This window comes from Pleurodeles waltl, chromosome 11 (assembly GCF_031143425.1).
Source record: "Pleurodeles waltl isolate 20211129_DDA chromosome 11, aPleWal1.hap1.20221129, whole genome shotgun sequence".
In the NCBI taxonomy this organism is placed as follows: Eukaryota; Metazoa; Chordata; class Amphibia; order Caudata; family Salamandridae; genus Pleurodeles; species Pleurodeles waltl.
The window spans coordinates 310,833,332-310,846,299 of NC_090450.1; positions in this window are offsets into that span (position 1 = coordinate 310,833,332).

Below are 12,968 nucleotides of genomic sequence, written 5' to 3' on the forward strand. Positions count from 1 at the left end.
TGCGGGGTGCCCACCCCGGGACATAGCTGTTTGCTGTGGCTTGGAGGCAGCTTTACAACTGCCGGCAAGCCACAGCAAACTCTTTGTTCGCTGCGAGGGAGAGCTATCAATCAGCTCTCCATTGCTGCGATTAGACGTTTCCTCTGTCTCCCTGCCCACAAAGATGCAGGAAGGGAGACAGAGGAAACATTGCTCTCAAATAGAGGGAGCTGCTTTGGTAGCTGGCTCCCGCAGGAGGAGGGGAACCAGCTGGGAGCATTGGGCCCTTCCTAGGCTCCCCTCTCAGTCCCCAACATTGTAACTGGATGCTCTGGTGGGAACCCAGGTCACATGTCCAATTCTCAGGGGATGGTATCCCCGGGGTGACATCGGCCAAGACAGGGGTGTCGTTCGAACCCTCTCCCCCCCAAAAACATAAATAATAAAGCCGTGAGACAGGGGATGGGATCCAGGGGGCTGAGATCGGCCTGGGGAGGAGGGCTGTATGCCCCCTTCCTTGCATACAAAATTAAATAATTAGGCTGCACCCCAGGTGATGGGGTCACCAGGGCCAAGACAGGCCTGTGGAGGGGAGGGTGGCCGCATTGCCCCCTCCCAAAAAAAAAATATTAAAATAGAGGCTGGGCCCATTGGATGAGTTCCCCAAGGCCGAGATTGGACCTGGGAAGGGGGGGCTAAGTGGCCCCCATACCCCCAAATAAATAAATAATTAGGCTGCACCTTGGGGGATGGGGTCTCTGGGGCCAAGATCGGCCTGGGGAGGAGGGCTGCACAGCCAAAAAATAAAAGAATACAATGATTAGACTAAATTTATATTTAGGCTGGATACCGGGGGAAGGGGTCCCTGGGCCTGAGATCAGCCTGGTGAGGGGGCGTGTAGCCTCCCTCCCCATAAAACAAATGTTCAGGCCATGACCTGGGGGATGGGATACCCAGGGACAAGATTGGCCTGGAAAGGAGGGGCTTGCACTGCCCGCCGCTCACCTGAAAAATTAGGTATTTAGGCCAAGTTCCAACGATGGGCTCCCTGGGCCCGGAATCAGCCTGGGGAGGGGGGGCCGGTTTGTATGACCAAAGGTTGTGCACAGCGTGGGGTTTGGTGGTTAAGGGTGTTGTCCGCAGTGTCTGGCTTGCGGCCAAGCCCTGCAGCCAAACCCCGGCCGTGCGCAGCATGGGGTTGGGTGGTTATAGGGGTTGACCGCAGGGACTGGCTGCAGGCCAGCCCTTAGGCCAGCCTCCACCAAGCATGGGCGAAGGCTGTGCGCAGTTGTGGTTGGATTAACGTATAGTAATGAAAATGACTTTACTTAAAAAAAAGAAAAGTCACTGAAAAATTCAAAGGTTACAGGTACGTTATAGTTCGGGAATAGAATAAAAAAAAATTGAAATTCACTTAAAAAACCAAAGGTTATAGGGACATTATATTTAGACTCACATTTTAAGTGTACCAAACCATAGAAATTCACCTGTTAGAGTTATCTCAAGTAACTATAACTCATGCCCTAAGGTAACTATAACTTGCGCCCTCGCCATGCACTGCTAATTACCCCACACATTATGGCACTCATGACACCTGTTGTTGTGTTGGCCATAGGACTCTGCACACCTGCTAATCATTGGTAAAGCTTGTGCTCCTCTTTCCTTTTCAAAACATGTTAAGAATTGTATACACCTTAGCACATTTGCATTTCTTGTAAGTCTCTAGTATATGGTAGTGCATGTACCTTTGGCCTGGACATTAAATAGTAACAGTGGGCTGCTGCACTCATTGTGCCACCCACTAAAGTAGCATTGTAGATACCTGTCTCCAGGCCTTTTATCCAGCTTGGGTGTGCAGTTTTAAACTGCCATTGTGAGTTGTCAAAATAAACTCTTTTGACAGGATTAAACTTTCATTTCATTTGTAATATGTATAAGTGATCCGAAGGTAGGCATTATATACCCATACGTCTGGGTGCAAGCTTAAAAGTAGGGCATGTATATTTAATGATTTAGCATGTCCTGGTTGCCAAGAAACCTTCAAAGCTGTTTTTCAATGTGGGAAGGATGGCTATCCCTTGGGGAAGCACCATGTTACATAATAACAACTTATAGCGCTTAGCATCAATTTTGAACCAGTTAGAAAAAACGTTTCTGAATCATTTTAATGTTAATTTAAAAGCCAATATAATTATAAGTGGGATTGTATATTAATATTGAGGAAAATACAATTTAGAAAGTTTTCCCTTTCCTGTCTAAAACTAAAAGGCCTTTCTGCCAGTGTTCAACTGTCACATGACTACTGATGGCTCCCCTGTGGTGTATTGCTCCCAGGCAGTGGACAAAAGGCCCTGGCTATCGGCTGGGAGTTTTCCTCCTTGACAGGATGGCATGGCAGCTGTGCCCAGTCCAATAAGAATGCCTACCACATCTCTAGCAGATGAAGCTCACTCAAGGCCAGCCTCTCTTTTGTCTGTTAAGTAAGGGTGGCTTCAAATCCTTTAATGGGGGGTGGTGTTTTCCAAAATGGTTTAGAGGGTGGCAAAGTATTTCCCCTCTCAAACAGGCTCACACAGCCCATAAACGTACCATCCACAAAACTCTCTTCAGAACACTCCTGATCCTGTGGATAATCAAAATAAGAATGGCCCTGCTGTCTGCATCCTGGAGGAAGACTGGACCTGCTTGCCTTACAACGAGGACCAAGAATTGTCTTTGAATATCAGTGGGCTGACTACCTATTTCAGCAACAGACCTACAGCAAGCTTCCAGAGGCCTTTTCTTCTTTCCAGCTGACCAGTCCCAACTGGACCTAACCTGGGCCCCTGTAGGAGTGAGTTCTGACGCCCCAAGTACAGTTTTCAGGGTACTGGACCCTTAGCTGTGCTCACAATGCACTCTTCCTTACCTAATTGAAAGCTTCACCACGTCAGACGCCGAGCAGCACACAATCAGCTTCAGATTCGATGGCAAATAGTATACGATCATTGACACCAACAACCTTTGTCAACAGCTTCACTAGGCCCGAAGCAGAGCAGTCTTTGATTGACCACCAAAACCTCAACCAGCTGCTTCCCATCATCATTGTGCTCCTCCTCAGATCCAGTCAGCTGCCTGAACCCACTGAGGACTTTCCAAATCCATAAAATGTTATTAGTCGGAAGGTAACTTTTTGACTGGTGTGAACCTTGCTACTGTGTTGCACCAGTGATACATTACAGTCAGCCTTAACTTCTGAGTTTGGCCCAGTCTAGCTTGACCAAGTAACCACGGTTGGCAATTAGAGATACTTTTAATTCAAAAATTTTAAACTCATATCTCCAGTTATACATTTTGAAGTTTTGTTCATTTTGGTGCCATTTTTTTATTAATATTCTCTATTTTTCTAAAATGAGGTGGGATTTGTTTGTAATGTGTTTTCACTTTAATTTGACTCAGTATTTCATAAATACTTTACACTTTGTCTCTAATTTAAGCCTGACATCTCTGTTCCAAGCTACAGAGGGTTAAGCAAAGGTTTAGTGGCTTGCCTAGTTCAACCTGACAAGGATTCTCCAATTTCCTACATACATTAATATGGGTTGGGCAAACATTGCAGCAAGTAGCAATGAAAAATTAACCAGTTAACTTTGCAATTGGTCTGTCACTGCATGGCAGTAACTTCTGAACTGTCTAAGCTAGAGTTTTTTTTGTTGAAATATGTAAATTATGCAGCAGACTGGGCATTATGTAATGTGGAGAACCGATGAATGTGCAGAAAACACTGCTTGGGGAAGCGCGTAATCACCGGGGGACAGCGGCAGCCAGCACCAAGGGCAGGAGCCCTTTAAACCAAACTATCGCGCTCCCGCCCAGCGGGAAGCGCGTAATCACCGGGGGACAGCGGCAGCCAGCACCAAGGGCAGGAGCCCTTTAAACCAGACTATCGCGCTCCCGCCCAGCGGGAAGCGCGTAATCACCGGGGGACAGCGGCAGCCAGCACCAAGGGCAGGAGCCCTTTAAATCAGACTATCGCGCTCCCGCCCAGCGGGAAGCGCGTAATCACCGGGGGACAGCGGCAGCCAGCACCAAGGGCAGGAGCCCTTTAAACCAAACTATCGCGCTCCCGCCCAGCGGGAAGCGCGTAATCACTGGGGGACAGCGGCAGCCAGCACCAAGGGCAGGAGCCCTTTAAATCAGACTATCGCGCTCCCGCCCGCGGGACGCGTGCGGGCGGTGCCCGGGCAAAGCCCGGGCCAAGGGCGGGCCCGTCCTACGCCCGTCTTCGTCCGGATGAGGCTGGGCTGGGCCTACTCTCATTCATCTACTGTCTAAATACACCAAGTAAGTCTTAATTTATAGAAATTACTGGTATTCCATAACTTTACAGTCTCCATGGGGAAAAGGAAAGCTGCCGATTCCCTAGACCCTTTGTCAGACCGTAAAAAGCAGAGGAAGCGTACTGCTAAACTGGTCACTAAGCCCAGAAAACCCTTGAGGAGATAGACCTGTTGTTTGAAGAGGTTGAGGTGATATTAAATTGTTCACCCAATCATACTGGTGCCTCCCTCGGGAAAAATGCCCTAGTCCCACCTGGGAAGATACAAGACTACTTTAAGAAAAGGACAAAGAATCAAGGTCTGGACACAGGTTTGACCAATAATGGTGCAACTTTACTAACAACGCACCTGCTACCCACCCCCCCTCAAATGATAAAATAAACACGACAAATGTATTGGTGCACAGGTGCGGATCTCCCCATGCGGAAACAGAGAGCAACATCCTTAATCCAGCCATATCACCGAGTCCTGCGATCAAATTGATCTCAAATATACCTTGTAGAAACCGGTTTGAGGCCCTAGCTGAGGATGACGAAACTCCCAGAGTTCTTGATACAACTACAGATGATATCAACAAAGAGGCTATCCCTTGCACCCCAAAACCAGTTCCCGTCTCCCTCTCAATGCACCCCGCCACTGAACCTAGCAATGCCCTTATACTTCAGAGAATAGAAGAAGTTAGGTCCCTGGTTTTACAACTGGCCAAATGCTTTCGGGAGAACTTAGAGTGTGGATGCAAGTGCAAATTTAGGGATGAAGGGGCGAACATAGGCCATACAATGCCTGACCCAACACTATCAATCAGGCTTGCACAGGGGGGCCAGGCTACCGATCATCAAAAGGAGAAGATACAACGGGCTGGCTCAGATGGGAACGCAATACGCCCTGAATCCAATACTACACAGGCGAGCCAACATAGTAAAAGATCATTAGATGATGGGGATACTATGGGAAACCATAGTGCTACTAACAAATTCCCCCCAGGGCCCTCAAACTACTTGCCATCAAAGAGCCGTGAACAGATTGACTATCTCCCACTAAGGAGGTCCTATGTCAAACCTAATGCCAGCGACCTATTCGCACCCAAACTCTCTCCCGGTTGTTTTAGTGCCCCTTCTTATCAGAGGACTCATTGTCAAAACCCCAATGCCTCAAGCCTTGAACAAATACTCTCTTCTTAAAACAAGTCCCAAAATTGCAACCAGGACTCAGTGAGGACCATGAGTCTAGGGTTAACAAAGTTATCCACTGGCTACGACACCAAAGAAATTGTCTATCAGTTATACGATCAGATATCTGTAACACTAAGCGGTGGTGTCCTTTAGGATCAACTTATGATGTAATTTCAATCGAGTTTCACAATAGATCCCTGATAGAAAACCTTATTCTGTTCAATGACCGAACTCTCCATCTTATGGAACAAAGAAGGGGATACATCACCTTAGAGACAGCACTGGAGATGGAAGGCCAACCACAAATTTCTGGTTACTCATGCAACAGTGTAACTAGTAATCAGTCCAGGCATGTCGACTCTATTCGGCCTAACCCAGTATGACTGGCAATAGCCCAGGGAACAACTCTTGGGACTAGCTTAGCGGAACCCAGTCCCATGATTTCTGATGGACCTATTGACACAGAGTTGATTTATGAGAGGCCCAACCCACAGCCACTAAGCCCGGCCTTTGAGGAAAAAGGCATATCAATCATGACATGGAATTTAGCTGGCCTTGGGAGGAAATTAGACGATACTGACTGGTGCTCGTACATCAACACCCAAGACATTTGTCTTTTTCAAGAAACATGGGCTGGAAAGCTGATTACCCTAGATGGGTTTCTTTCCTTTGATGTGGCTGCTCAACCCTCCACAAAACTGACGGGTCGAGCCAAAGGAGGACTTCTGATGTTAATAAACAAAACTGTGCAGTGCACATATAAGACTTTAAATTTTGACAACCCAGACCTGATGGGGCTACAAATCACGTTCCAACAGAATTTTACCATCATTTTTGTCAATGTTTATGCCCGTTCGGTTTCGCGAGGGGTCGAGTCCCAAGTTTTAAAACAGCTTCTTGATTTCCTAGACACCTTACAATCAACCTCCTACCTAATAATAGCCGGGGATGTAAATTGCACCTTTGAACCCTCTGTGATACTAACTGGTCTCACAGAGGATGAAGATCAAACATGGGGGATTGCACAGCTGACTAGTGATAATAACTGTTTTAACTCTCGTGTAGCTATCCAATTGGCATCCCTTTTTTTGAAACATGGTCTCATGGCATGTAATGGCCGCATGCCCTCTGACCTGGATACTGCACCCACTTTTAAACGCGGTTCAACTACAAGCGTAATCGACTATTTTTTAGTGGATGTGAGATTGTGGCCCTTTCTGAATGATATGAAGGTGGATGTTAGAACCGAAAGCGAGCATTATCCCTTGTTACTCATTTTGTCAGGTGATGTTTTTGGTAGGACTTTGAACAAACAAACTACCTTGGTCCCTATTCCTACCATGAACATCACATCTACGAAGGTCAGGTGGCCAAAGGTCCAGTCAAACCCTTATCTGCTACGTGAGATTTATCAGGCTTTTATAGACATCCTTGCTCCATACAGTGACTATGATCCTAATGATATCCCCCTCCTATCCATACATGAAAATATGATCATAAGATTACAATGTATATTCTACAGGAAGGTTGGGGCAAGACACCAAGGAGCAACTTCTAGCTCATGGTTTGACGAGTCCTGCCACACGGCCAAGAAAGGATTAAAAGGTGCCCTCATGGAAGGAACCCATGGAGAAATACTATTAGCTAGACGTACTTACAAAGAATCCATCACCCGAGCAAAAAAAACCTGGGAAGACACAACTTGGCAGGAATTATTGGATGCTACCCAATCCAACAACAATAAAATGTTTTGGGAATTGTTAGGTAAGCGAGAGAAAGAGGGCAGGATTGGTGTGAGAAGCCATATACAGCCAGAAAAATGGGTCGAGCATTTTTCGGGCTTATATAGAAAAATTGAGACCCCCACAATCTTAGTTACTGGGGAAGCAGGCCAAGATTTTCTCTCTACCCTTAATGAGCACCATGGACCAGCTTCCCTTGTAGGGGGCTCACAGGATTCTAAGAGCCATATCTACTTTACTATCAAAGAAACAGCCAATGCTATTAGTTCTTTAAAACTTGGGAAAGCTCCAGGTCCAGACAAAATTCTAGGGGATCTTTATTCGTCAGAACCAACAGTCTGGACTTGGTACATCAATACACTCTCCAACAAAATTACCGAAGGGGGGCAGATCCCCATGACATGGAAGGGTGCAGAAATTATCCCCATCCATAAAAAGGGTAATGCAAACCTCCCGACAAACTATAGACCAATCAGTTTAATTGATAACATCCAAAAAATATTTACCAAGCAACTCCTAGGTAGATTAACCCATTGGGCCAAAGAGCAGAACATTCTTTCCCCTCTTCAAGCTGGATTTCGACCAAGGACCAGTACAGTAGACCAGGTCTTTAGACTGGCCATTCTGTACTGGAAATATACAGCCCTGGCTAAACAACCATTATACATCGCTTTTGTCGATTTGAGATCAGCATTTGATCTAGTTCCGAGGGAAAAGTTGTGGGAGGTGCTACAAAAAATAGGGACTCCGGCCAATCTAATCCAACTTTTAAAGCGGTTGCATGAGGATTCATATGCGCAGGTGAGATGGGGGAACCTAGGCGAACTAACGGACAAAATCCCCATAAATAGGGGAGTTCGCCAGAGTTGTGTGTTGGCACCATTTTTATTCTCTATTTTTATTAACGAGGTTGTACAGGTTTTAATGATGTGCCAGAACGATGCCCCCACCCTATGCGCCCAAAAAATTCCAATCCTTCTTTTTGCTGACGACTCTCTTCTTATTTCTAAATCTCCCATGGGCCTTCAAACTCTTATCAATAGATTTAACTCCTTTTGTCGAGACTACGGCCTAGAGTTGAACCATAAAAAAACCAAGTTAATGGCGTTCCGCTCAGGAGTGAGGAAGAAATGTACTATCCATTTAGAAGGGAACCTCCTGGATAAGGTTTCTTCCATTGATTATTTGGGTGTAAGGCTTGCTGATAATCTGAACTGGGTAGAACAGATCAATAAAAGTGTGGGTCGCCTGCAGCATGGTGCGGCATCAATCCTGCGTTTCTATAGGGGTACGACAGCAAAAACTGTCTCCCCGGCAATTAAGATCTACATTGCCAGAGCACAGGGTGCCGCCGCATACGGAGCAGAGGTCTGGGGTTTTTCTGACTGTAACAGGCTCACTATTAGTGAGAACAGTTTTGCAAGGTCCTTATGTGCCTGTCCTCCTAGCACTCCATTGATACCACTGTTCTTAGATCTGGGCCTGAGACGCATAGCCGATCTAATTATTTTAAGACCATTATTATATTGGATATGACTATGGACTAATCCCGAATTAAACGTTTATAAGACCTCACTCCACGACCTGCTAATGTGCTCCAACTCAACCTCTATTCCTTGGGTTAAACATGTATCCAGTTGGTTTAACAAACTTGGCCTCAGCCACTTTTGGGAGGAACCGCTTAAACTAGAAAAGGCTCACTCCATTGTGCTGAAACGTATATATTGGTCCTATGTATGCGACAATTACATTACCCACAGAACTTATGGCACCTTAACAAATCGCTTCACAGATTTTAAGTGGTATCCACAATTTGAACCATATTTAGACAATATTCCTGACATCCTCGGTAAAAGTTTATATGCCAGATTCCGTTTTGGGTCATTGCTGTTGAAGTCATTGATGTGCAGATGGGGTACAAAAACAGATACAAGTACATGCCCAGTTTGTGGTGCAAAATCGGAAACGGTTGAACATTTTATGTTTTTTTGCCCTGCTTACTCCCTTCCTAGGTCTAAGTGGATCCGTCATATTTGCCGCAAAATGGGGATAAGAGACTGTGCCTCTGCTTTGAGGATTCTAAAAAGACACCATTCTACGGTTTTAATACTTGCTGTTAATAAATATTTATTAGTAGCATGGCGAATACGTAATTCCATTGTAAGGACTGTGCTTTAATTCAGAGCCCCACTTTCTACTCTTTTTTACTCTTATAAGAACTGCAGGAGGGGGGTCGAAACTGTATTATGTGTACTGAGATTTTAATTGGACTATGCTCTTAGGAATCTATGTTTTATAACTTTTATCTATGTATTATTATTATCACTATTGGTTTTATCCTTATTCTTACTAATGCTATTGTATATTAGCTTTGATGATCGATGATCGAATAAAGCATGTGTTAAACAAACTGTTTGGTAGTATTGTATAATTCCAGTGGGCCTGGGTATTTGCCATTGTTTTGCCATCGTGTGAACCTAATTCCCAGGAGCATGAGACTGCTTCTCATGAATCTTTTTCCCATTTTTAAGGAAAGTTTTAAAGTTGAAGTGCTTTACTTAAAACAGTATTCTGTATTTGAGATCCAGTTGAACAGAGATTACTAAAAACATTGTTATAATGAGGTTGGGAGGGTACAATATGGACCTTGGAGTTTACTAGACAATGAAACTACAGGTAGTTTTAAATGTGAAGCAATTGAGCTGAAACATTTTTACACTGACTTCAAAGAGAGATTGGGCAATATGCCAACAATCATACATTTTTTAATCAAACGGTGAACCTGTGATTAAAACCCAGGTTGTCTAAGTAGAAGGCTGTCTAGTCTCAGATTCCACCTTATGCCATTTTCTACCACCCCTCATCCCTACCAATTCATGTATCTATCATACACTTGAAAAATATTTTCCATCTCTGATTTTTATCATGACTGTTTAACATTCCAGCTCAATTAGTATCAAGGTGGGGCAGCTCGAAAAATCAGTAAAGAACATTAAGGAAAAATGTAAACATCTAGGTGTGAGAAAGTAGCCTCTTTCTAGCATGGCTACCCCAAATTTTGCCTGTTTGTCAGTGTGTTTTTACTGTGTGACTGGGATCCTACTAGTCAGGACCCCAGTGCTCAGAGGTTGTGGCCTACCTGTCAGTATGTTCCACTGTTTTCTAAATTGTCACTGGAGTCCTGCTAATCAGAACTCCAGTGCTTATGCTCTCTCTGGTTCCAAATTTGTACTTACATACTGGTAGCCCAGTACTCCACTCCAAATCGGTATACTGGACCCCCCTTATAAGTCCCTAGTATATGGTACCTAGGTACCCAGGGCATTGGGGTTCCAGGAGATCCTTATTGGCTGCAGCATTTCTTTTCCCACCGATAAGGAGCTCATACAAACACTTCTTCAGGACTGCCATTGCAGCCTGAGTGAAATAGTGTAAGCACTATTTTACAGTCATTTTGCACTGCACTAGGTCAATTATAAGTCACCTATATGACTAACCTTCAGACCCTGAAGGCTAGGTGCATAGTACCTGTGTGTGAGGGCACCCCTGCACTAGCAGAGGTGCCCCCACATCATCCAGACCCATTTTCCCAGACTTCGTGAGTGCGGGGATGCCAATATAAGTGTGTGCTACATGCAGGTAAATACATATATGTAGCTTTACAATGGTAACTCCGAATATGGCCATGTAAGGTGTCTAACAACTGGGAATTGTACCCTAATACTGATTCCAGTATTGGTTGCACGATCCCATGCACACTGGAGGCTCCACCATGGTCCCCTAGTACTGCAAAACCAGTCTTCTGAAGTTTTCACTGCAGCCCCAGCTGCTGCCACTTCACAGACAGGCTTCTGCCCTTCTGGAGCTTGAGCAGCTCAATCCCAGGAAGGCAGAACAATGCACTTCCTTTAGGACAGGGGTGTTGCACCCTCTTCCTTTGTAAATAAGTGTTTCAGGCATGGGAGGGCTATCCTCCCAGAGCCTCTGTAAATGCTTTGAAGGGCACAGATGGTGCCCTCCTTGCATAATCCAGTCTACACCAGCTCAGGGATCCCCAGTCCCTGCTCTGTCGCAAACCTGGTCAAAGGAAAGAGGAGTGACCACTTGCCTGTCCATCACCACCCCAGGGGTGGTGCCCAGAGCTCCTTCAGAGTGTCCCTGGGTTCTGCCATCTTGTTTTCAGGATGGTCAGGGAACTCTGGGAGCATATGAGTGGCCAATGCCTGCAGGTGATGTCAGAGACCCTTCCTGATAGGTGCTAACCTGGTTAGGTGACCAATCCCCCTCTCAGGGCTATTTAGGGTCTATCCCCTGGGTATTTCTTCAGATTCAGATTGCAAGACTCCAGCAGGAATCCTCTGCATCCTTTACTTCACCTTCTACAGATGGATCAATCGCTGACTGCTCCAGGAACTCTTCAAGACTGCAACAAAGAAGCAAATATGACTTCTGTAATCTTGTAACTTTAGCTCCTTCCAGCAACTGCAACAGTTTTCAGGTTGTGCATCCTCAGAGGACTACCTGTCTTCAGCCTGCACCAGAAGAACCAAAAGAATCTCCTGTGGAGTGACTGAGTCACTTTCCTGCTTCAGCAGGCACCTCTCTGCAATGACAACCGGTGGTTTGGACCCCCTCTCCAGATAACAGGTGTGGATCCAGCAACACGGGTGGTGGCCTAAAGTGACTCTGGCAGTCCCACTGTCCAGCTGTCCAACTGTGGTGGCGATAAGAGCTTGCCGCCCCACGCAAGACAGTATCCCCATGCACTGCATGGCTTATAGTTGTTAAGGCTTGTGTGCAACCTTCTACGAAGTTCTTCATGCACAGCACAGCTTAGGCCCCCATCACTCCAGCCTGTGATGCACAGCTTCCTGAGTGGTTCTCTGGCGGCATGGGAATCTTTTGTATCATGCTGCGTGGGCCTCCATTTGCACCTTCTTTGTCTCCGTGCTGTGGGACTCCTGTGCATGCTGCCTGGTCCTCTGAGGGCTCCCTGAGTTGCTAAGAGCCCCCTCTGTCTCCTGGGTAGAGGCCACCAGATTCCTCCTGGTCCCCGGCAGCGCCATTTTCCGCTAACTGCGAGCTTTGCGGGTGCAAATTCTTGTTGGTGGAATCCAGCAAAGCAAACCAGACTGCATTTATCCATCCGGCGTGGGACATCTTCTGCACCAACCACGAGCCTGCATCTGTCTTCTTTGGTGCAATACTGACTTTGTCTTCTCACTGGTGGTTCCATTTTTGCACTTTCATCCAGGTTAGCAGGAGCTCCTCTTCTCCCTGGACTCTCCAGTGCTTCTTGGACTTGGTCCCCTTCTTCCAAAGGTCTTCAGGTCCAGGAATCCATCATTGGTGTCTTGCAGTCTCTTCCGGTTCTTGCATTATCTTCTATCATGACTTCTAGTGTGTTTTAGAAAACTTGCTGTGTTTTACTCCTGCTTTCCTGGGCTCGGGGTGGGGTTTTTTACTTACCTTTGGTGTTTTCTTACACTCCCAGCACCCCTCTTCACACTACACTTGCCTAGGTGGGAAGCCGATGTTCACATTCCACTATTTTAGTATGGTTTGTGTTCCCCCTAGGTCCATTGCAACCTATGGTGTTTTTCACTATTTGCACTATTTTCCTACTGTGTACTTACCTGTTTCTGGTTACTAGTGTATATATTGTGTGATTTACTTACCTACTAAGGGCGTTTGGCCTACAAAGAATTTTTGGTATTGTGTGACTAAAATAAAGTACCTTTGTTTTTGTAACACTT